This window comes from Podarcis bocagei (assembly GCF_964188305.1).
Source record: "Podarcis bocagei genome assembly, chromosome: 4".
Lineage (NCBI taxonomy): Eukaryota > Metazoa > Chordata > Lepidosauria > Squamata > Lacertidae > Podarcis > Podarcis bocagei.
The window spans coordinates 51077404-51102363 of record NC_138128.1 but is presented as its reverse complement, the minus strand read 5'-3'; the positions used below and the strand labels follow the sequence as shown (position 1 = coordinate 51102363).

Genomic DNA, 24960 nt, shown 5'->3' with positions numbered 1-24960 from the left:
CCCTTTGATTGACAAGCACAGTAAATCCTCAGATCATTTATACTGCTGTTTTACTCTGTTAGTGCTATAGTATTTCTGTCTCCTTTTCAGAGCTGAAGAATATCAAACGTTTCGCTATTAGCATTGCGGAGAATTCCTGGAGGAGGTAACTGTCCAGCCATTAAACTGCTGAATGAAAAGATTATGTTTGCAGAAGGTTGTTATTTGTGAACCACTTTGGTATTTCGTCTTGACATGAAAAGTGGTATAGAGAGTTTCCCCCCTCCAAAATACTAGTAATAATGTTGTGTCGGGGAGACCTTTATGATGGTCACAGGCTTCTAACTGAACACAGAAGATCACTAGGTCATGTGCTTTAAATATGCATTGTATGGTCTTTAAATATATGGTGTGGATCTGCCTGCAGTCTGGTCACTTACACATGTATTTAGCTCTAGTTTCCTTCATAAATTTCCCTCCACAGAGCTATGAATGCATCGGGTGGGAGGGGACACTCCATCATCACCATCATTGTTGGCCTTGTCCTCTCCTCCAGACCTCACATATTCAGCAGAAAAGTTTAGAGGCAGCTGATGAGCAGTAACTTCAAGGCTTACCTTAGGGATTAGCTTTGTGCACAGTCAATCAATTGCATCTCTACCTGCCTCATATCTGGTGTCACATATGACATGCATTGTGGGGCAAGTGACTATGGTTTAAAGAAAACAGTCTCAAGGGCCAAATTTGGTCCATAGGATGGAGGCTCCCCACCCCCGGTCTCTGTGTATGGCGGTAGCATAATAAGTGAAGTGGTAGAAAGTCCTTTTTGGTTCCAGGCACCCTTCTTACCAGGAATTGGAAGACTTCACAGGTGTCTTTTGGATGACAGTTTCCCACTGGAAAAGGTGCCCAGAGGGAGTATAGCAGAGAGTTTGATGCCCCAAGAGGTTCAAAACAGTTGCTGCTCCATGACACTCAGATGTCTCTCCAAATAGAATATGGGAGCTTTCCTCGGATGCCTCCATGATAGCTCAGTTGGTTAGAACATGGTGCTGATAATGCCAAAGTTGCAGGTTTGATCCCCATAGGGGCATTGCAGGGGATGGACTAGATAAGGGGTTTGCAAGCTTTTTCAGCAGCGGGCCGCTCCACTGTCCCTCAGACCTTGTGGGGGGCCGGACTATAGTTTTGGGGGGGAAATGAACGAATTCCTATGCCCCTCAAATAACCCAGAGATGCATTTTAAATAAAAGCACACATTCTACTCATGTAAAAACATGCTGATTCCCAGACCGTCTGTGGACCAAATTTAGAAGACGATTGGGCTGGGTGCAGCTCCTGGGTCTTAGTTCGCCTGCCCATGGACTAGATGATCCTCAGGGTCCCTTCCAGCTCTACAGCTCTATGATTCTATGACACAGGGGTCTTGGGGCAAGCTCCCAGTTCCGAATGGGAGGAGCCTTTGTGCTCATTTAAGACCTACAAGCTCCAAAGGAAATAAAAAGAGCTTGCAAGTCCTGCTGCTTTGCTTATTGCAGCCATGCCTCTCATGATGACCCCAGAGGGCCTGTGCCACTGCAGGGAGCTCTGGGACAACTTTCCCCTTCCTCTTGGGAGGAATACTTGAATAGAATGGAGTAGTGCCTCTTCCATGCTTTGCTCCCTCAGAGTCCCAGTATGTGGAAACAAGGGATGGAGAAGAAAAGGGAAACAGTCCATAATGGAAGGAGAAAGAGAGGCAGGGGTACATAATGGAGAGATAGTAATGGGCATCCTGTGATGGAAGGTCTGAAAAAACCTGCAGCCAGCCCTACTGGTCAGTGGAAATGTAACTGGGGTGATTTCAATATATCTGAGTTTTCCTCCTTGCCTCATTTACTGGGTCAGTTAAACTGGCATGAGAATATCTCTGATTTTATGCCGGCATAGGAATCCCAATAGTAGCATATTTTCTAGATCTACTGCTACAAGGGTCTTGTGCCAATTCCTAAGGCACTCCAGCTGCTGTACATTTAGCAGAGGATTGCTTCCTGAATAATAGAAATTAGACATTCACTGGTATTGTTTAGGCTACATCCAAAAGCCCGACAGATTGATCCATATAAAACAGTAGGAGTTATATTTTCATCCGCTGTATTCTTTTGTGTGCTGTATGTCACAATCCCCCACATTCCTTATAACAGGATACAGAAAACGGTTCAGAAGTATTAAAAAAACCCATTAAAAGTATGTCTGGCATCCAATTACCAGCAGCAGTCCACTTCTGCAGAGCAGGTTTTGCAAGAGTTGCTGTCTTCTGCCCAAAATATGCCCCCAAAACAAACAAAGAAAGAAAGAAACCAAAGCCTAACACCCAAATGCCAAGCAGCCCCGGTGAATTCCTTTTACGACCCTTTCTGAACCAGAGTTCAAAGGGATGTTTCAACCAGGATTCAGCAGGATGTTCCAACCCACAGCACAGGGGCAAACGATAGTGGGGCATTTTCCATGAGCATTCTAACCTGCCCCCATCAGGAGCCAATGTTAGGATTAGGAGGTCCTGGTGCTTCGCACAGCTGCTCCAGGAAGCTATCTGAGGCTTGCCTTTCCCAAAGTTGAAAAACCAGAAGGAACACTTTGGTGCATTGTTTAAGTAACATAAGCCTAAACTTTTCCATCCTTCCCCAAGAATTTTGGTGAAATGTGCTCCCACCTCATCTTCACTTCTCTTTTTGCACACTTCCCCCTGCAAATGTCTGGAGGGAGTAATCAAAAGAGAAAATATTGGTTCAGTACTACTTTTAATGCTGGAGGTGGATATTTACGGTAACCTGTATATAATCTGGCCTGTCTAAGTGGGGGCAGCAGATACTTGGAGGTGGGAAGCAACAACGAAGTGCTGGAGGCCAGAGCTGTGCATGTCATGCAGTCTGCCAAGGGTAGGATAGATTGGGATCAACTGGCAGATCTCTGGCTGATTTGTAGTAGATTAGCAAGAGTTTCTGACTCATAATTATTTAATAACAGCAACGACCAGAGTACTTTCCCACCTAATTAGGCTCCTGAAATGAGAGGGTGGGTTAGAGAACATAAACAGGAGTGGACCTCTGAGTGCTCAGACTTTAAGTTCATTTACGCCCCTTAAAAGAATTTGTATGCTCAAAACATGCTTGGAGGCACCCTGTTCTTTCGTTTGAACTGTATCTTTTTTGTATCTCTTTGCACTTTTTTGTTTCAGGATGGCGTTAAACTAGTTTCACAAGCATGCATCCTTGTAATGATGCCATCCATGATACATAGTTCTTGTCTGAATTTTCCCAAATTGCACAGTGAACTGTTCAAAGTACTCCAAAAAGCATGGCCTATAGCAATACTTAAAACAGCTCTGTAAGGTGAGTCAGTCTTATTATCCCCCATAATGCAGATAGGGGGGTTGATGCTGAGCAAGATTGGCTTTCCTAAAGCCACGGCAGAGTTGAGATTTGAACCAAGAACTTCCTCTTGCACACGCTCCCTGTTGTTTTTGCCCTGAGATGTGAGATTATGAGTGGCATAGCACAGGGGAAAAGCGAACAGTAGAAAACTTCTATAATCTGATGATAAATGGGGACCTGGAAAAACTCTTGTTTACAACATAGGCAAATAGAAGCTGCTGATGGATTATGTGACACATGATGAATATTTTTAACAGTTAGAAGATATTGTAAATTGCTGAGACAGTGACAATGGGAAATAGCAAGTGAAAGAAAGATACTGTCTGATAGCTAAAGAAAAGCAATTTTAGTCAGGTTTCTTGCCACTTGCAAAATCGTCTTCTTGGTCCCAGCATAAAGATAAGCATCAGCAAATGGTCTGTTGTAAAGGATGGACAATAATGAGGTGATTAGTCTAGCTGAATAAATGGAGACATATTATCTGAAATGTCGTTTTCCTTAATCTGTATTATTATCTTGGAATGGAGTTCTTCTTAATATTTGAATTCTGCCTAAATCGCAAAGAATCAAATTTGTTCTTGCCTTGCTTGCCTCTATAACGTCAAATCAATGGCTTTCTGAATCATCCAGAACAGAGCACTGATTGTTTGGCTGTGCTCCTGAATTTAGCCCTGAATCTGTGGTGCCTCAGAGCTCTTTTGCATAACTAAGGCTACCGCACCAACTGCATCCAGTCCTGAAGACGTTAGATCTGGCCCTGGTGGTGTGCGCCTTACTCATTTGCATAGCTGTAACACACTGTACACAAGTCTGTCTGCATTTGAAGAGTGTTTGGAAACTTTAGCTGGTTCTGAACATTGCAGCCATACTATTGGCTGGGACCAGGTATAGTTAGCTTGTGATTCCCATGTTACCACAGTGGCAGTGGCCACCAATCCATTACTAGGCACAATTCAAAATGCTGGTTATGACCTACAAAGCCCTCCATTACTTTAGACCTGAAAGACTGTGTTTTCCAACATGAACTTGTATGGGGTTTAAGAACTTCTGGAGAGGTCCTTCTTTCTGTCCCACCAAAACTTGAAGAATGTTTGGTGTGAAGTCAAGGGAGCCTTCTCAGTGGCTGTTCCTGGGCTTTCAAACACATTGGTTGTGTCAACGGCTAAGCACCTTTATTTTGGAAGGAAGGGTATAAATATGATTGATACCTAGTCAGACAGACATTGATAGGTTCCCCATCCTTTACTGAAAAGTACACACCTGCTTGATGTCACCAGTTTTTCTCCAAAAGGCAAGTGGCATCTTTATAACTCCTTGCTCGTACTTTCAGCATTTAGATCTATTATTGCAAAGAAACCAGGTATGTTCACCTCACCTCATTTGTGTCTCCTAATAACATCCACTCTAGCCATCTTGAGATAACATGAGACAACTCTTCAGATGTCTAATTATTTTTCTACACCTGGGATCATATGGAACTGCTAAGTAATGTGTGGGTGGGAGGGAAGCAAGCACATAGCATCCAGCAGGAGGAACGCTATAGGTTGTTCTGTCTGTTTGGTAGGCTGTTCCTCGCCCACTGCAGGTTCCTCATCTCTGGGAGAAACAAGGGGGAATGACAAATCTAGTTTCCTTCTGGAAGGAAAATAACAGCTGCTAAATGATAATTGCCAAGCAGCTGCGAGGATAAACAAACCCACAAGCATGCGCTGCTGTTGACCCCCTAGAAGGAAACATAATTTCCTACTGCTCCACACAGCAGCTATTTGCTAAAGAAAAACAAAGGAAGAAACATTTCTAATTATTGAAAGGATTTCTTGTGGCTTTCCTTTTAATGAAGAATTCTGATGGTTTGCACTGGTTTTTAAGCAAGAGCCAGGGATGTAAAGCAAGGAATCATCTCCAAGTGCTTGCAGCTTGCAGAATGCAACAGCTTTTGCAGAGTTGACTGGTGAGGAAATAGACACAGCCTTGATATCACCCCCCCAACCCCACCCCAAGGAATCCAGGACTGTAGTGGAATTGTAAAACGAGATATTTTGATATTTTTCTTTTCTTTTTGCTTCTGTCTAGTCTGTGGGTCCCTGAAGAAAACATTATGTCTTGTACACACACCAAGAGCTGTAGTGACTTGTATTCAGGATCAAAATAGGGGACTTCAGGGGGCATTAATTGGATCCACATTCAGTTTTTCAAAGGTTCACATTCATTTGTGTGGCATCATTTTGTTCTCTCCTGTATTTACTACAAAAAAATTCCTAGTTTCACCCTGCCCTGTTTTTAGATCTGGCTTCCACCCCAGTTTTTTCTCATACAAGAATGCCTCTCAGTGCCCTCAGGCTGTGTTATTGATTATGTCCCTCTTTCTGCTTGGTTTCACCTGCTTCTTGGCCTCGTTTGTCAGATGCAATATGCCAGTCAGTTCCATTAAGCATATGTGATGATTAATTGCAGAATAGCAGTGCATACTTTGCAGGACCTCCTGCAAAAACCTATACAAGAACAAAACCAAAAAAGTTTTAGTTTAGTTTATCAATGGTTCCTCTTCATCCTGGAGAAGAATGACTAGTGGGGTGCCACAGGGTTCTGTCTTGGGCACGGTCTTATTCAACATCTTTATCAATGACTTGGATGATGGACTCAAGGGCATCCTGATCAAATTTGCAGATGACACCAAACTGGGAGGGGTGGCTAACACCCCAGAGGACAGGATCACACTTCAAAACGACCTTGACAAATTAGAGAACTGGGCCAAAACAAACAAGATGAACTTTAACAGGGAGAAATGTAAAGTATTGCACTTGGGCAAAAAAAATGAGAGGCACAAATACAAGATGGGTGACACCTGGCTTGAGAGCAGTACATGTGAAAAGGATCTAGGAGTCTTGGTTGACCACAAACTTGACATGAGCCAACACTGTGACGCGGCAGCTAAAAAAGCCAATGCAATTCTGGGCTGCATCAATAGGAGTATAGCATCTAGATCAAGGGAAGTAATAGTGCCACTGTATTCTGCTCTGGTCAGACCTCACCTGGAGTACTGTGTCCAGTTCTGGGCACCACAGTTCAAGAAGGACACTGACAAACTGGAACGTGTCCAGAGGAGGGCAACCAAAATGGTCAAAGGCCTGGAAACGATGCCTTATGAGGAACGGCTAAGGGAGCTGGGCATGTTTAGCCTGGAGAAGAGGAGGTTAAGGGGTGATATGATAGCCATGTTCAAATATATAAAAGGATGTCACATAGAGGAGGGAGAAAGGTTGTTTTCTGCTGCTCCAGAGAAGCGGACACGGAGCAATGGATCCAAACTACAAGAAAGAAGATTCCACCTAAACATTAGGAAGAACTTCCTGACAGTAAGAGCTGTTCGACAGTGGAATTTGCTGCTGAGGAGTGTGGTGGAGTCTCCTCCTTTGGAGGTCTTTAAGCAGAGGCTTGACAACCATATGTCAGGAGTGCTCTGATGGCGTTTCCTGCTTGGCAGGGGGTTGGACTCGATGGCCCTTGTGGTCTCTTCCAACTCTATGATTCTATGGCAACAGCATATTGTTTCCTTGATAGGGTAAATGTTAATTGTCTGTTTCTTTCTATTATTTTAATTTTGTTTTGTTAATGTTACAAATCTTCTTATGGAACATATATTCCATAAGTTGAGAAGTTTTTAATATTTAATGCACAGTTGTGTTTTTATACTATGTTGGAAGCTGCCCAGAGTAGCTAGGGAAACCCGGTCAGATGGGTGGGGTGAGGTATCTTTTTTGGCCAATAGTCTGATCAAACAGGGCTCTTATTTGTGATCCTTCCATCAGTAAACTGATGAGAGTCATTTATTTATTTTGCTAGTTCTTGACCTTTATTCTTTTTCTTATGTTGTTTCTGTCTGTCCTCTTCCATCAGGAACTCAGCTGTCTCTCTGTGCCCCATCCTTTTCCTGTGCTTGGGGTCATACAATGGGGCTGTCTCATTTTATCACTATGAAGAAGATTAAATGCAGAGATGATGAATTGTCCCTGCCTCCTTCTTCCACAAATGTTCCCCACCACAATGTTTACTGTCATTATGGTGGCTAATTGTGGCTGAGCAATCCTTGCACTGCAGAGATCATGCCTTCCCAGTACAGTATAACTGTTTCTCCCAAGCAAATATAGTGGTGGTTGTTGTTTAGTCGTTTAGCCGTGTCCGACTCTTTGTGACCCCATGGCACGCCAGGCACTCCTGTCTTCCACTGCCTCCTGCAGTTTGGTCAAACTCATGTTGGTAGCTTCGAGAACACTGTCCAACCATCTCGTCCTCTGTCATCCCCTTCTTCTGGTGTCCTCAATCTTTCCCAACATCACGGTCTTTTCCAGGGAGTCTTCTCTTCTCATGAAGTGGCCAAAGTATTGGAGTCTCAGCTTCAGGATCTGTCCTTCCAGTGAGCACTCAGGGCTGATTTCTTCAGAATGGATAGGTTTGATCTTCTTGCAGTCCATGGGACTCTCAAGAGTCTCCTCCAGCACCATAATTCAGAAGTAAGGTACATTCACAATTTGGGACAGATCATGCAATATGCTATGTAATATTTTTAGCACTATCTGTAAAAAGTAACATAATGCTCACTGCAGCATGTCATGACTAGTGCTACAAAATTTGACAAGACACAAATAAATAGCAAATAGCAAAAATAAAAAGAAATATTGCTGATGCTACTAAAGTTGGTGAGGTTTGCATTTCGTCAACTATGGAATCAAAAGCTGCTGAAACAATGTAGGGATGTGCAGGTAATGGAAGAATGCTCCAGTTCTGGGAGAATTCCTTTATCCCATCCTCAGTCATTCTCCACCCAAGCACTAGCTTTGATTACAGGGAATGGGTTAAGGACCCTTCAATCTTCATTAGGCTCAGCTTAATGTTCAAAAACTAACCCGGTGGACATAAAGGAAGTCTGGGTATGCAAAACTTTCATATCTGTCCTACCGCCACTTGCTTCTTAGCCCCTTCTTCCCTACCTGTTCATGGTTACCATAGCAATGGCAATTGCTAATCCTAATGCTGCTTGATGCATTCCCCATGCCCCTTCAGCTGTGCCAGGATGAAGGAAAGAAGAATTTCCCCCACTCCAATGTGGCATTATCTTAAATGCCAAATCTGACTAAAGGAAATGCTTCTTACCTTCATTTTCACATAGTGTCACATAGCCAAGCCTGGCTACATGGTGCAATTATAAAGCCAAATCAGAGGAAGAGTTTGAAGCATTACCTTCACTCTGATATGGCTTTTTGTCATCACATGGCTAGTCTGTTTTCTGCAGTGTGATGATGGCACGACACCAAACTGAGTAGCTAAAGAGTGGGGGTGGGGAAAATGGCCCAGGGGAGCTGCAGGGAGCATGGTCACCACTCAAGGAAAAGTGTTTTGCAGTACACCTCTGAATAATTTGCCCCATTTGGGTTTTCCTTGCCCAAAGAATCTCTAATGGCATTTTATAGCCTGTGAAGAACACAAGGAAACTGAGGTTTGATTCAGTTCCGCCCCAGTTGTCATCCCTTCATGCATTATTTTCTTATACCACCTAGAGGAAAAACAGTGGTGGGCAGCTGATTTCAGACTGACATTCATCTCCTCCTACTCTTGATCATGGTTGTTTTATTTGTACCAGTTGCAGAAGACAAGAGAATTTTGTCCTGTCTCAGCATTTTCTAAGAAGAGTTTCAGTTTCTGTAAAATCGTGCCAACTATAGCAGCTGCTTGAACTCTGAGTTCTCAACAGATTTTAACAGTACACAGAAAATGGATCTATGCAACTTTTTTTTCTTCACTGATAAGAAGCCTCATTGCTTGTTTCCCATTGCCTTGCATGCTTTATTTTTAAAAAGAGACATACTAAAATAGTCAGCACAATCCATTCCCCCATTTGCTCAGTACATTTTGGATTCTAAATGGGTATGACAGGGAAAAAAATCTTACTGCAAAAGGAAATACACAGAACTGAACTGAATGTTCAGTTATTTGTCTCTCTGCCCATGTATCAATTTAGGCTGTCAATTAATATTGTTGCTCTTGAAACTTTATATATAAACAAAACCCTGGACAGCATAACATGTATTGCAGATGCATTGATAACAGCATTCCTATGACAAATACAAGCTTCCTTCTCTCAAAAAACAGACCAGAAGGCCTAGAACGACTTACCTGCCTTCACTCACCATCACTGATCTTTCTTTCTTTGTAAACTCCCATTTGATATTGTTGGTAGGGCTTAGTATCAACTTAAGGTGGGACAGTTACTAGTGCGAGAAAGGCTAGAGAACACATAAAGGGTCAAAGTTTTAGTTCAGTGTTGTCAGGACCTTATCCAGGCAAGTGCAGCACAATAAATCTTTGCTCCCAAGGCTTAGGAATTTCCTAAGCAGTGCTAAGGATGGCCTAGTTCCCAAGAGCCTTAAAACACCCTTTACACACTTCTTTCTAGCATCCAGGTCTTGGACAAGAACAACATGCTTAGTGCTGAGCACCATTTGGATTTTGGCCAATTTCTCAGGGTGTATGTACCATCCTGTCCCAGAATTCCCGGTAAGAGTGGCATCCATCATTATGCAACTTCATTCCTGGGGACTTTTTGGGAAAGGGAAATGGTGGCCATCAGCCCCTGGGAGAAGTTTTGAGGAGCAGCTATGAGTTTCTTCCCCACCTTGTCTTTCTGCTTCTTCCCGTGAAATCTCCCGGCTAGGTCCACTGCTCTAACTCTCACAACCCTCCCCCTTCAAATTAGAGCCAAAATATTTTGTCTAAGAACTTTAAGCTCAGGACTAAAATAATCAAGGGCAGTAACAAAAACAGACAAACCAGAATTACACAAGTGCAATTATAAAATAATTTCTAGCTTAAGGGGGCGGGGGAATCTAAATGCAAAACAGACATTGGTACATCTGCAAATGTAATGGTTACAAGGTCATTCTCAACATTATAGAAAACAGAGAAGCAAAATGATTCTTAGTGGTACTAGAGACAAATCAACAAAGAAAAAAGACAGTTGCTTCCACGTCAGTCTTTAAACTATAGTCTGAAGCCCTTTCTATCAGCAAGTGGTACTGCATGCCTGTTGAACACTGAACACATACCTCTAGTCAATTTGCAAGCCAACAGAAACTTTTTTAGTGATGAGTAGTATGTAGCACATCAAAGGCACAACTGCTCAAAAACTGCAATAATGTATTCAAAGGACATGGATATTATGCAGGCTCCAAAGCAGATGAGACAATCAAATGGAGAGAAAGAGAGAAATTATGAAATGGGAAATGATGATATCATTGTCAGGTTGACAGATCTTACAGAATAAAAATCCTAGGAAAAAAATATATAGTTCCATCAATTTAAACAAGGTATTATTATCAAATGCTTGCCACATAAGAAATCTTACCTGATCTTGCAATGCCTGTGCGGGATGAAAAATATGGATACTGGCAAGTCTTGTTAGATGAATAATGCCACTATCTTGCTACAATTGAGACTTCAAAAGGCCATTACTGATAGCAACGGATCCTATCAAAATAAAACGAGCGGCAGACAGAGAAATATCAGTACCACTAATGGAATGTGTCTTTTAAAGCAAATCAGTGTCAAAAGAGCTGAAATTGTAATGTATGGCTATAGAGACATGATAGGGAAAAGAGTAGCCTGCTACTACTGCAATCTCATTTGTCTCCTACAAAGGGCCAGAAAAATAAATCTAAAATCCAGCAAAAATAAAGCGATTCTCTGTCTTACAACAGTACCTTGCATGGCACATCCTGGATCCTCACAATTTGCAACCAGACTTTGAAAGGGCAATTCAACAAATTGCAGAGCACCCAACCTGGTCATCTTACATCATTTACTAAGAGATAATTACACTGCACACTTTCTCAGGTTAATTCTTTAACAGCTCTTAGATCCATCTGGACCCAGTGGCTGCTTAAATTGTATTCATTGGTAAAACCAAGAAGTTAATCTTCCAAGTGCCCTCCCTTGACTGAGACGCAAGTATCTGGTGGTCTGTCTCTTTCATGGTGAAGGCAGATACAAAGAATTTGCTCATCTCCTCTAGAAAATCCATATGTTCCTTTAAAATTCTTTTGATATGCTCATCCAGGTTTTACAGAGGTCAGAATTCTGATCAGTGGTGCAGCAAATGTTGTGTGATATACTAAGTAACAAGGCCTCTGTATCTGGGACAGTATTAAAGGATCAGGGCACATGCTTTCTTAACCAACCAGCCTCAACATCTTGAAAGTATAGCACAGAACTGTATGTGTTTCCTTAAAGATCAATAATATAGATTTTGCTCCCTTTCCCATGCAAACATTGCTGGAGTCAGTTAGTGTCTGTAGCGCATAAGTAACTTTATTAACAGTTTGATGCATGGCTTCCTTTGCAAATATAAAATCATTTAATCAGTTTAGTTTACCAGGGCACAAGAGTAATGGATTATTGCTACAAGCACATGTTCAATTGTGGTGAGCCTTTTCCTTCAGTACTGGACTAGGCTCTCTGCCACAGAACTCTCCCTCATTGTTTCTGGTTTTTCAGGAGCAAGTTTTAATGGTATAACTATTTAGTAAAAGCAACAACAACCCACACAAAGAATTGTGCCTAATCAAACAGAATTTTGTGATCTATTTCCCATGTTGGTCTTCAGAGCTTCACTCAAATTACTGATGGTCTACATTAAGATTTTGCTGCAGTCATTTGTGCTTTTATTTTATAAAGTAGGCTCATAACATTTCTTGAGATACGTCCAGCACAGCCATAGACATCTCTTGAGTTTAACGGACCATACTCCCAAGTAAGTTTGTATAGCACTGTAGCCTAACACAATATAAATACATTTTAATATTTATTTAGTCACCTCACAAAATAATTTCTCTAGGCAACGCAAACAGGCATCAAACAGAAAAAAGGTTACTGTGAAGATCTGCTGGAGATCACTTCAGGTACAATAGCTTTTGCTGTGATTGTCCCTTTAAGATGGCCCCAGTCTGCCTCACCAAGAGCCAAGACTGCTGCTACTTGAGCCTGCACAGGGCAGGATAGGAGCCCCTGCTACCGGAAGGGCTGTTGAGGCTCAGGAGCTTAAATAGCCCAGAAGAAGCAATTGCCAGAGAGGTGGGAAATAGTTTCCTGGAAAAGGAGCTAAGCTGAGCTGAGGGTCTCTTGGCTCCACTACAGGTCCTTCTTCTACCTGGAATGGAACATAGAAGGCCCCAACCCCATATGACAAGGATTTGGGAGGACCAGACAATATCTTAAGGGGGGCCAGCAGCAGAACCCCTGGACCTTTCACTCTCCCAACACCCAAACCTTGGATAAGGAGGTCTTGGGATGCACCAGCTGAGAAGTTGTGTTTGTACTGCCTGAGGCAGGCCTGTGGAGTTGGGAGCTTGATCCTGTACCTAGTGCTAAACCTCAGCAAACCCCATGTAGCTACATTTGGCATGTCAGATCCTGATCTGGGGCTCAACACACTAGGGAGTCTACGGACATTGAAGCTTTGAAGGTGCCCCTTCTGCAGGTTGACAGCACAGTTAAACAGTAAAATTACTGGGAATTCAAGACTGAATCTAAACAAAGTACAAAGGAATAGCACAAATGCCAACCACAGCAATGAAACATTTAATGCATAAGAATAATCTCAAGCCAAATTATTGGTAGTTCTAGTTTGGATCTTGACAGGGCATGAATAGATGACAGTTTAAGGAACTGGGTGCATATTCCATGATGGAAGAAATGTGGGATATATTAATCAGATCTATTGATTTATGATCCATTTCTTTTTTCCATGTGATTTTATTGTTGATTTTATGTTGCTTACCAGTGTTATAGTTTTAAGGTTGGAGGTGGAGAAAAATCTTATTTATTTATTTATAAATAAATAAATAAATGTAAGAAAATAAACAAGAATAGCAGAGGAAGATAAAATGGGATTTCAATACTGTGCATTTTGAGCTTCCAATCCTCTGAAACAAGGGCTAGATGGTCTTTAATTCCTCAGATATTTCCTTCTGTTCATCTGGTTAGCAATATGTAAGCATTCTATGGATCTTTTGCAACTTTTTTTTTATTAAAATAATACACATATAGTTTATCAGTGTTGTTGAATGAACAGTATCAAGGCTGCAATAATAGCCAATATCAGTCAGACTAAATAATAAGGAAACTGCTTCTAGGCTCTTGAGCCTGATGCTTTTTCAATAGAATTGTCAGCCTCTTTTTAAATGCAAATTGTGACTCATCATCTGGGGATCATCACAAGCTCCAGAGAAGCACTAGAGGCAAGTGAATCCATCCAGTTCATTAAACTGCATCCCCTTGTAATGAAAAGTATCATTCTCTCAAGAGCGTTGACTAGCGAAGTTCGCTCTTGGCAGAGTCTGCTTTGCTAGGAGCATGTGATATTTTAGCTACAGAAGAGAATGCAAGTTTCATTACTCAAATGCAAATTTAGCCTGTGGGGAGGAAAAAACTTTGATCCTGAAAATGTGCTACTAGCAGGGTTCTGAAGATTCAAAACTTAAACAAGATGGCGGAGATCTGGGTATCCCTACAGACTGAAGGACATCAAGGACATCTGGTAAAACCAAGTGGGATTCTAGGAAAGCCTTCTTAATTTTGGTTGGATTTACATCAAAGTAAAATATAATTAGAGCTGCAGTCTTAGTTAAAATTTAAAAGAGCAATTTAGGAAGCTGTTTGCTTATTGATGTTTTTATTCATTTGGATTATAATAGCTAGGTACCGCTAAAATGTATTTTTTTCTGATTAGTAGTCTGGTAGAGAGAAGTTTTTCAGATAAGCTCTTTAAAATGAATTATCCATGGTGTATATTGGCATCATAATACAACACTGAAGTATTTAAAAGCCACTCAGGAAGTAGCAGAACTGTCACACAAAGAGATAGGCAGGCTCGGTCCTGGATATTAATCCAGTCATTTCACCCTAGCACAAGCACTCTATTGGGTACTCAAGCAAAAACAGAGGCTTATTCTTTTCCAGTAGGTTACTGCATTCTTCACAAATCCATGCTGCAAAACACGACAACGTTGGGTTTTCTACCTATCATAAAATACTAAAGAGCATTTTAAACCTGCCAAAAATAAAGTTGAGATCCTGGATCCCAGTGTGGAATGTTCCACAGATTCTACAATAATTAAAGAAACAGTTTAACGGATGGCTCATATGTATGAGCCAATCCCTTTCCTGAGAGCACTGGGTGAAAGGGGGATTTCTGGCAACACTGGACCCAAGAAATCCAATACAGAAGACCTAAAGGACAGTACGTACACATACATTGAAATACATGCACAATTAAATAAGTTACCTTCTAACTGGGATTGGATGCCATAAATATGCATGAAACCCATTTATAATCTCCTGCATACAAATGAATGCAGTTCCTACGGAGGGAAAGTAAAGCACTGCTCTTGGGCAGGGGGTAGGCATGAAAAAACTAAGAAGGTCCCCAACCTGTCCTCCATCCCTGAGACCAGGAACTATGGCTTCCACATAGGCCTCTGTGTGCAGTGTGAACTAATGGGACAAGGAGGGAAGAGGGAAAAGGAAATCAAACTGAGGCGCCTGTTCTTAAAGAATTGTTCTTATAATGCAGGGGTCAGCACTGTCCCTCAGACCTTGTAGCGGGCCGTAGAAGTGGCACGGGGGGGGGGGGAGCTGGAAAAAGAGGTGAGGGGGGCAAGTAGTCCTCCTCCCCACCCCCAGCCACTGCACTTACCTTACCTGGGGCTGCCGCTGCCACTGCTGCTGCTTCTCGTGAGTAGGCAGAGTGAGCTTGTCTGCTCTGCTCTCTGGCCCAAAGGAGCACCAGGGAAGGATGAGCAGCATGAAAGGGCTGGCTGCGCAGAGGCGCTGCTTAAAATGGTGCTCAGCCAGCTCAGCCCAGCCCCCTTCCTCCTCTAGGCAGGGTGGGGAGAAGCCAGGAGGAGGGAGGGAGGAGGCGCCGCTGCCGCTGTGTGTGTGAGGGAGGGGGAAATGGAATGGCACAGGGGGAAAATGGTGTAGCCCGAATGAACAGAATCCCCACTTTGATGCATGGACAGTCTGCGGGCTGGATCCTGAAGGCAATAGGGCCTGATTTGGCCTGCGGACCTTAGTTTGCCGACCCCTGATATAATGACCAGCTGGGACATTTCAGATGTAGGAAGGAGCCTGATGGAGCTGGGCTTTTGGCAGAACTAATGAAGCTTCTAGTGACACAGGTGGCACTGTGGGATAAACCGCAGAGCCTAGGGCTTGCCGATCAGAAGGTCAGCTCGAATTCTCATGACGAGTGAGCTCCCGTTGCTTGGTCCCTGCTCCTGCCAGCTTAGCAGTTCGAAAGCACTAAGTGCAAGTAGATAAATAGGTACCACTCTGGTGGGAAGGTAAACAGCATTTCTGTGTGCTGGTCTGGTTCGCCAGAAGCGGCTTAGTCATGCTGGCCACATGACCCGGAAGCTGTACACCGGCTCCCTCGGCCAATAAAGCGAGATGAGCACCGCAACCCCAGAGTCGGTCACGACTGGACCTAATGGTCAGGCGTCCCTTTACCTTTACCTAATGAAGCTTCTGCTTCCCATCTGTACCACCGAGGCAGCCTGATGGAATGGCTGCATCCAGGAGACAATTGCAGGAGAAGAGTCCTGATGTGGCTGGCATGGCATTCCCTTTGAGAGGCCCATCAGTGGAAGCCACAGCACCCAGGGATGGAGGATTATATCATCTCTCACATCGGATCTGCACTTACTACTTCCACTGCTGTGAACTCCTGTGCATCCCCTCCTCTGCAGCACAACACTTACAGGTGTGGACCCTCCAAGTGTCCCTATTTTCCAGGGAAGTCCCTGATTTAGGGAAGCCATCCCGGTTTCTGATTTGATCCTAGAATGTCCCACTTTTCCTTAGGAACATTGGAGAAATGTTGGAAGATATGGAGTTATCTGACCCCCCAGCCGTCTGAAGGCAATCTTGTATATAAAAGCACATACATAGATGTTCATTCTTTGGAGATGTTCAGTCTACTGACTTCATATGTACAAACATTACATGCGACCAAGAACTTGCCTGGGGAGGCACATTTGTTCCATTTCCAATTATGGTACAATAAAAAACCAACACCACCCCTCATATGATATTATGCCTGTGGAGGAATGGATTATGTAGAATTTTTTCCAGCTATTTAGTTACAGAAAATGGATGCAGCTAAAAGGGTATAAAGGGCGCAGTGAGAACACTGAAGCGCCATGGCCCCTTTGATGCATCAATTCTACATCCAATCACTGCATGTAAATTACCTGTCTGAAGTTATACAAGCTCTTCAGTTAGGCTAGCAGTGCCTATTGGTAATTTATTTAGAAGCAAAAAAAAGGGGGGGTGGGGGAGAAGAAGGAGAAGGAAAAGTTTTGAAATTATTATTCTCCCCACCCCCACCCATCAACATTCCCATGGTCATGAATAAGTATGTCTCATTTGCTGCAATTTCAATCTGAAAGAGTTCTTCCATTGGGGACGTGTTTACCTCTCGTGGCCTGCTACTGTGAAAATTGGTTTTCTAGCCATATTGGAGGAACAAGCAATTTATAGTGCTATATTAAATTGTTCAATTTCCCCACACATTCTATGGTTTATGGCATTACTACATATGCCGCAATGCTATCGCTTAGGAAGGTGGGTAGGGTAATGTTTTAATGTGCTTTTTGATCCCATAAACTCACCCCCCCAATTTGTACTGTAGTACAGGATACACTGAAGATTGAAGTGTAAATAAAGGAAAGCATTTCAGAAAAACAAAAATGGTGTTGGTAGCTACTGCAAAGGTTTAGTGTAAGAGAAACAGTGCCACAAATGCAAAGGATAAATTAATTCCTGATTAAGTGAAAAGGTGCTTTAAATATAAGTAACCTGAAGTGGGCAACATCTAAGGATTTGACTATATTCTGTTCTTCAGGTTGGTTAGTTAAGCTTTCATCTTCTGGCAAACAATGACAAGTGCAACTATTCAGCGACAAAGTATTCCTTGAAGGTACTTCCCAGTGTTCAAGTTAGGATACTCCAGCTCATCTCCTTCTTCTTTCCTTAAAGGATAAAATTACTACTGGTCTTTTTGTCTGAGGCTGCAGTTCTAATCCCACTTATCTTGGAGTAAGCCCCTTTGAATTCAGAGGGACTTGCTTCTGAATAGACATGGTTAAGATTACAGCTTCACTTTTGTGCTCTGTCCCCATCATATCCCCAGATATAGACCCCAGACATATAACATGGCTCCAGTGGCTTTCCACTGTGGGAAGTCATCCTGCTATGCTGTAAAAGAAGCACTTGTTTGGGCAAGACATTGGCAATGTATTCTGTTTACATGCTGCCAATCAACCCAGCCAGTGAAGCAGCACCTCTGGGGGGAGGAGGTCTCCATTTTACTATCAGGATGGGCATTTTAGCCTAGGTAAAGCTGAGGTGATGTCAGCCTCAGTGCTGCTCTCTTGTGATGAACTGTAAAGAAGCCTTATGTAGGATGAATTAGGACCACGTCAAAGGGCTATATGGAGGCCTCCACCCCAAGAAAACAGTGCTGGTTCAACAACTGTCAGGGTATATCATGTTTGCAAAGTGGATTTGCAGTTCCATATAGCAAAAGTAACTTTTTAAAAGCTCCTGCACATGTTTAAATTTACTCAAATGCCCTTGAGATAAGATTATAAGCATCACAAATGCCACTGTTGCGGATGATTTTTAATGCCCCTCCACTTTAAAGAGCAATCTTTTGAGGTTTCCATCCCTTCACTTCATTAAGAAGCTTTCATCCTTGCTTTCCCCTCCACATTAAGAAATGTAACAAAATAAAATGGAAATTTTGTTTCCAAATGTGCTTTGGAATCAAGGCTACAATTTATGCCTTCTTATTAAAACTTAAGTGATTAATATTAAAGTTTGTAGTTCTTAAAAGATTAAGTATTCCAAGTGCTTCTCAGCAGTCTATGCTAATTGAGCCCCCCTCAGTGGCACTAAGAGATTCATAATGTATCGAGAGAGAATTTATACTGAATTACAAACAATTGGCCTGGGCTTTCAAAGTTCCAGTCTGGAAAAGAACAATTATTAGCAGATGCTAATGACTTAAAAAGAGAAGTCATAATGATGTCCAATGTTTGAGGGGTGTAAACAGAAAGAATGGCAGCATAATGTAGCTAATTATGTAGTGGAGCAGCACCACTCACATGACCTCCCTCTCACTGAGTCGCTGCTGCATTCTGGGATGGAGAGGGGAAGGGGCATGGTGGTGGCAAGGCTGACATGGTGCAAATATATCAGTAGGAATGCCAGATTACCTCTGCCAGCATGTTTGCACCACACCCACCTCACTGCTCTATTGCCCCTTCAAACTGGTTTGCAGAAGAAACTCAGCCATAGGGAAGTCAGGTGAGCAGTGCATTCCCAGTGCATTTCTTGACTTCTGGCACAGCTGCCATGGCGAACTGCCGATAATATGGTAGCGGATGCCAGCCATGCAGTTAATTAAGGATAATTTGGGAGTATTATCCCCAGGGTCGGCGGGTGGGGGGAGAGCTTTCTCTTGTGGATCGTCCGATAACTGCTTCTGGTTCCGATGGAATGTGGAGTCAGGGATGCAGAGGGCATAGGACTGCCTGTATTGGAAACTCCCCAATGTGGTTGCAATGAGAGGAGGTATCTCTGTTTCTTTTAAGATGTGTCTGAATTTGGACTAAAGAAACAGACATGTTTTGGAAGAAGGAGAACAATAACCTGCAAAATGAATCAGCCACTGAGTGCGAAGGTTTTGATCTGGAGAGGACTCTTGCCATCGTAATTGGAATGCTACATAAGTGAAGGCAGCCTTTATACATTATTTTTGCTGTGCTATGAATTGGAAAGCCTTCACTGAAAAAGAATCAAATATTAATGGAAGGAAATTACTAATGGATTACAACTATATATGGAATGCAAGAGGGATTCAACAAGAACTTATAATTTTCTTTACCGGGTGCTTGAAAGGATAGACTGTGTGAAATACTGTGATGACTTGTAACATTTCCAACTAAAGAGAGCTCTAGTTCTGATTTATGATGGTTTTGGTGTGACGCAGATGGACTTGTTTCTGCTTTCGGTTTCAGAGAGGCAAAACTGAGCTGCGACGCACCTAGAAATGAGCTTTTGAAGGAGGGGCAATGTTGAAGAAAATTGACTGATTATAACATGAAGGAAATGAAGAAGGTAAACAAATATTTCACACAGCTACAGAATATAATTTCCCTCTGCAAGTTAATGGATTTGGATTTATTAAACACAATCAAAAGTCATCACATCAGTGGCTGCTAGAACAAAGGATTAAGATAGGAATTGTGGAACTTGGACTAATTAAGAGAATTGGCACAGGATCAAGGAATATCAACTCCTGATAGCCGGAACACGGAAAGTCATCCAAATATGTTTCATTCGGAACTGTTTAATTGGCTCTTTTGATTTTATTGTGATTTCGCATGATTTGGCATTGTATTAATGTGGCCTCCATTGGATTGTTATTAATGAAAAATTAATAAAAATATTATTATTATTATTATTATTATTATTATTATTATTATTATTATTATTTAAAAAGAGTAGCATTTCTTCAGGTGTGATCCATTTTAAAGTTTATCCAAGAACAGAGCAGCCTATTCAGAACTGGGGCAGAAATTAAATTTCACAAAATGTAAAAGTCAGTGAATGCTTAAATTTCAGCTTATAATTTGGTAGAGAAATTCAGCCTTGGGGAATCCCAATTTGACAACAAAGTTTAAAAAAAAAATCACCTGCTTTGACTTCTTTGAATGACTAGTACAAAATTCACTAAATTATATTGCAACTCATTTATCAGATGGTGTCAAATGTTGGCTGCTATTTGTCATCCACTTACTATTAGATATTACTGGTTTCTCATCAAAACTGTCAAATTCTGTCATACAAAAATATGGGAACTGTCTACATAAGCAGAATACACCTGGATGATATTCACTGTGAAAATTCTCAGAGAAAATTTTTAAGGAAATTCTGGGCAGATTTGTTTCAGTTCTCATCATAATTACTGGAAACATCACAAGTGCAAAGCATGACTAATGAATATTTTTGGGATCTCCCCCAATTAATTATAGGACGGTTTTATAGCAGCACATAAGAAGCTTGCGGCTGAGAGCCTTTCAGGTTTGTGAAAATAAATTTTTCATGAAGATATCATGTTGGTGAAAGTTAATTTCATTTGGTACGTTTTTATAGATTAAAAAACTAAGACACTGAGAATCAGTGGGAATTCCCAGCAATATGTTAATTATTTTGCTCCCTAATCCAAAATGTTGCCCTTTAAATGTGAACAATTGGACCATAACATGATGACATCTTTATCCAAAACCATGATAACACACAGTTCTAAATGTGATTGGCTGATATAGCCCCACTGAGTGGAAGAAGTGATTGTGGAGAATGCGTCACCAATCAAGCCAGTAGTTGCTTGTTAACAGTCAATGGGAATGCTAGCAATAGTAGGAGCGGTGCGAGAACATGGAGAATGATGTCAAACTATTAGAAGTCAAAACTAAGGCTTTTTAGAAAGTTTACAAAGTATTATTTGCTTTCAAAAGAAATTTGTATTGGTAGCTCATTATACACACTTGGCTATTGTACTGCTTTTCAAACCATTTTTATGGAAATAATTTTTTTCTAAACAATTCAGATACCAAACTTAATCGGTCAACTGTAAACTGAGCTGCCTTTGAGATTTGCAATTTCAGTTTGAAATTGCAGTTTCAAAACTGCAACAATGATTGAAACCAGGTTGCACGGGAATCGTTTAAGTCACAATTATTAAAAGGGGGATGAAGTCATTAGTGATTTGCTCTGGAATTGCTCTGGTTTTACTAGGGTTTGTTGTAGACAATCCTGGACTGTTTTCTCCACATTTTAAGGAAGGCTTTAAATGAAAGACATTGCTCCAGTCTCAGGTCCCTGGGCAAAAAGTAATAATGTAACTTTTGCATTTCACAATAGCTTCTATTTAGTCACTAACAAAAATCAAATATAGATAGGAAAACAGGGTAAGCTACAAGATGTTCAAAAGATCATTTGTGTCGGTTGAAAAGTGACATAAACTTGTGCTTTTACTCAAAATCATTCTTATTGTTTCTATTTAGACCTCTCTGACAGAATAGCTCTCAATATATCTCTGAATAACAATCACTTTGCTCTTCTGGAACATTTCATTGTTAACTTCTTGTTGTTGTTGTTGTTGTTGTTGTTGTTTTAATTATTTTTCAGTTGTAAAGTGCCTAACATTTTCACACATTGCACAGGGTTTAAAAGACACACCATCTCCTCTTTGCAGACTCATGATCTGAAATGTTTGATAATAAAAGGAAACAGAATGGGGAGGGAAGCAAGAAAATTCAGGTACCAAGTCATACCCCAGCATCATCATCTCATCTGGAGTGGTAGGTCTCCTTGCTTTCAAGTACATGTACAGAATCCAGCAAACCATTACCCCTATTCCCTTGGTTCTGCAGTGCCAGGGCAACTCGAAGATGGAGCAGAGTGTTCTTTCTGGGAGAAAGGAGACACAAGTTCTCAGCCGCTGTTTTCTGTACACCACTTACAGATATTTTTATAGGGCTGCCATATGTCTGGGTTTCCCGAGACACGTCCATGAATTGTTTAGAAAAATGGCGTCCAGGCGGGATTTTGCTGAATCAGCAAAATATCTTGGAAAACCCTGACATATGGCAAGTTGGTCTATTTTTATATAAAAAAATTTAAAAATCTAAGAAAAGCCCCAAAATGAATGTTGACTCATCTTTGACACCCCCCCCCAAAAAAAAACCCCTCAACAACTCTGTCTGGATTTTCACTTTTGGGAATATGGCAACCCTATTTTGACACCATTGTCACTCTGCTGGCACATCACTCTCCCTTTCAGCTGACAAATATGGATGGATGGATGGATGTGCAGTTGGTGGGATCCCTGCTGGTGGAAACTGGCAGAAACAGGGCTCTCTGGGTCAGGGAGGGGGTGAGGCTGAGCTGGCCTGGCTACAATAGTGTGATAGCACCTGGTTTGATACAGACGCAGTTGCTGCGCCAGCTAGAAACTTCAGCAAGAAGTTTGCATTGTTCTTTATTATTATTTTTTTAAAAAATCTTTTAGACTGTGCAGATGATGAACAAGTTATCTGTTGCATATTCAACATGAATTTTTAAATGTCCCTCAGTTGTTGGGAAGCCAGCAAGAAAAACAATAATAAGTGAACATGTTATAGATATTCAAAGCAGCTCTGGCTTATCGAGCTATAGAAGCTCTTCCTTCAAATTCCATTCTGGGAGAAACTCTCCCCTCACTACCATCAGCAAAAAATTACCATATGAACGCTGAACATAATAAATCAACTACTTTTACCCAGGTCGTAGAGTCAATTCCCTTTGTAGCATAGGTCAGCTGTGTTAGTTCACCACAGAATAACGGATAAAATCATGAATGCAATATTTCCAAATTCCACTCTGGTGCTCCGCAGAAACTGTTAGTCTTTAATATAGAATATGACTTATAGGATTATATGAAACAGTCTTAGAGAGAAATCATTGTTTTCCATATATTTATACAGAGAGATTATATAATGTATGTATATTGAAATTAATAGCACTATGGTCAATGCTCCCAAACTGGCTTGACTACACTTACATCTTGCACCAGATCCTTGGCACCACTCAGAAATATGTCCAGCGTTACCTCCCCTCTGGTTCTTCTGCTTGGGCACAGTCATTTAAGGTATCAAAAAAAATTTACCTCTTTGTTGTGATTGGAACACATGTAGTCTGCCTGTGTCATGATTGTGGAAGTCATCCAATACAACAACATTTCCTCTTTTGTCTGAGAGTGATAGCTCATCTCCAGTACAAAATGACTCTTAGGGCCCAATATTACAACCTACAGCAATTCTGCCCCTTTGGGGATTTCTAGATTGTTGGACTCAGAGCTTTCTTTGATATACCTAGCAACACCACCTCCAGTACATCCTTCTCTGTCTTTCCTATGTAGTTTATATCTGGAGATCACCAAGTCCCATTGATTCTCTCTGTTTTACCAGGTTTCTGTTATGCCCACTCTATCACTGCTTTCTTCTCAGAGCAAGCACTCCAATTTACCTAAGCTAGTGTTAGTGTATAAGCATTTGCATACAGTCTCTCTCTCTTCAAGGGACTTTGGTATGTATTTTGACCTGTGGTGCTTTGGCCTCTCTTAATTGCTATTCCTTTATAGATGCCACTGCTGAATGCGTGGATGTTTCAGGGATGGAGATGGAATGGCATGAAATGAAATGTCAGGGATGGGGTTAGAAGGGAAGACCCATTGGAAGACAGCTCATTGGCTTTATGAAGAAGACTGCTGGATAGAAGAAGGAGACTTTGTGGGGGATTTGTTCAAAGTGGTAACATCCAAGGGGCAAATCTTTTTTAAAAAAAATAGTAAAGAGAACTTTAGACAGTAAGTCTATACATGAAAATACAGTTTCTATGGATTTTTTTTATAGAAACTAAGTTACTTCAAGCATAAGGACAGTCAGCTGGTCTCCAAGACCAGGAGCAAATGGCTAGTAGTACTCTTTCTCAAACATGTTGTGGGATAATTTGAGCAAGAGTTCACATAGCTATGGTACCCAAACCTGCTAGATAGGCTTTATAGCAGTCCTCATGCTTCCAGTTGTGCAAAGGGCTGTGCAAATTCTTTGTGCAAATGGAAGAATATCTGACTTTTAGAAGACACCTGAAGGCAGCCCTGTTTAGGGAAGTTTTTAATGTCTGATGTTTTATTGTGCTTTTAATTCTGTTGGGAGCCCCTCAGAGTGGCTGGGGAAACCCAGCCAGATTGGGGGGGGGTGTATAAATTGTTGTTGTTGTTGTTATTATTACTACTACTGTGGACTTAAGTCTTACTTTCCTCCTGCATTGAGAACTTTTGTGAGTGGATGACATCTCCTGAATGAAAATAGGATTCTTTTGGATACATTCCAATGAAAACAGTGATCTGTTTGTGGCTTTATAAGTATGGTAAAGCTGAAAGTCAAACTTACTGCTAGGTATGTCCTTTAAGTCTGCAGTTCTTTAAATAATTGCTATGCATTTAAAATGAGTGGATTCTCTGCTATCTCTATATTTTTTTCTGGAGAGACAGCCACTATCTCTTGGCCCATATGCTCATTACTATTCACAGCGAAGCATCAGCGTAATAAGGGCATCTGTAATTACCTTCAGATCCCGTGTTGTACATTTCCTTGCCAACAGCACATTCTCTAGGGAAGCTTCCACCTTCACTCATACATTGCTTGGAGGTTGTTGGGGTGGTTTGTTGTTGTTTTTTGTTACATACAGAGATGCAGCAGTGACAGCATCCAATTGTTTTTTCTAGGCAACTCAGAAGAATAATTCTGCTGAAGTTTATTACATCTTCTTGGTTTGGATCTTACCAGAGCAACCTTGGAAGGTTTGAGGAAGAAGTTGTGCCATTAGGATGCATCCACGGCACAGT

At 41.5% G+C, this 24960-nt stretch overlaps 2 long non-coding RNA genes across 2 annotated transcripts; both read left to right on the top strand.

The window, feature by feature from the left end:
* Positions 1-350: 350 nt before the first annotated feature.
* On the top strand, positions 351-7425 carry LOC308584620. Its single transcript, XR_014006956.1, has 3 exons — positions 351-410; positions 5233-5343; positions 7290-7425. It is a non-coding gene; the product is annotated as an uncharacterized lncRNA (long non-coding RNA).
* A 9923-nt stretch (positions 7426-17348) lies between these two features.
* LOC308584619 lies at positions 17349-19918 on the top strand. Its single transcript, XR_014006955.1, has 3 exons — positions 17349-17424; positions 19103-19240; positions 19533-19918. It is a non-coding gene; the product is annotated as an uncharacterized lncRNA (long non-coding RNA).
* The last annotated feature ends 5042 nt before the right edge of the window (positions 19919-24960 follow it).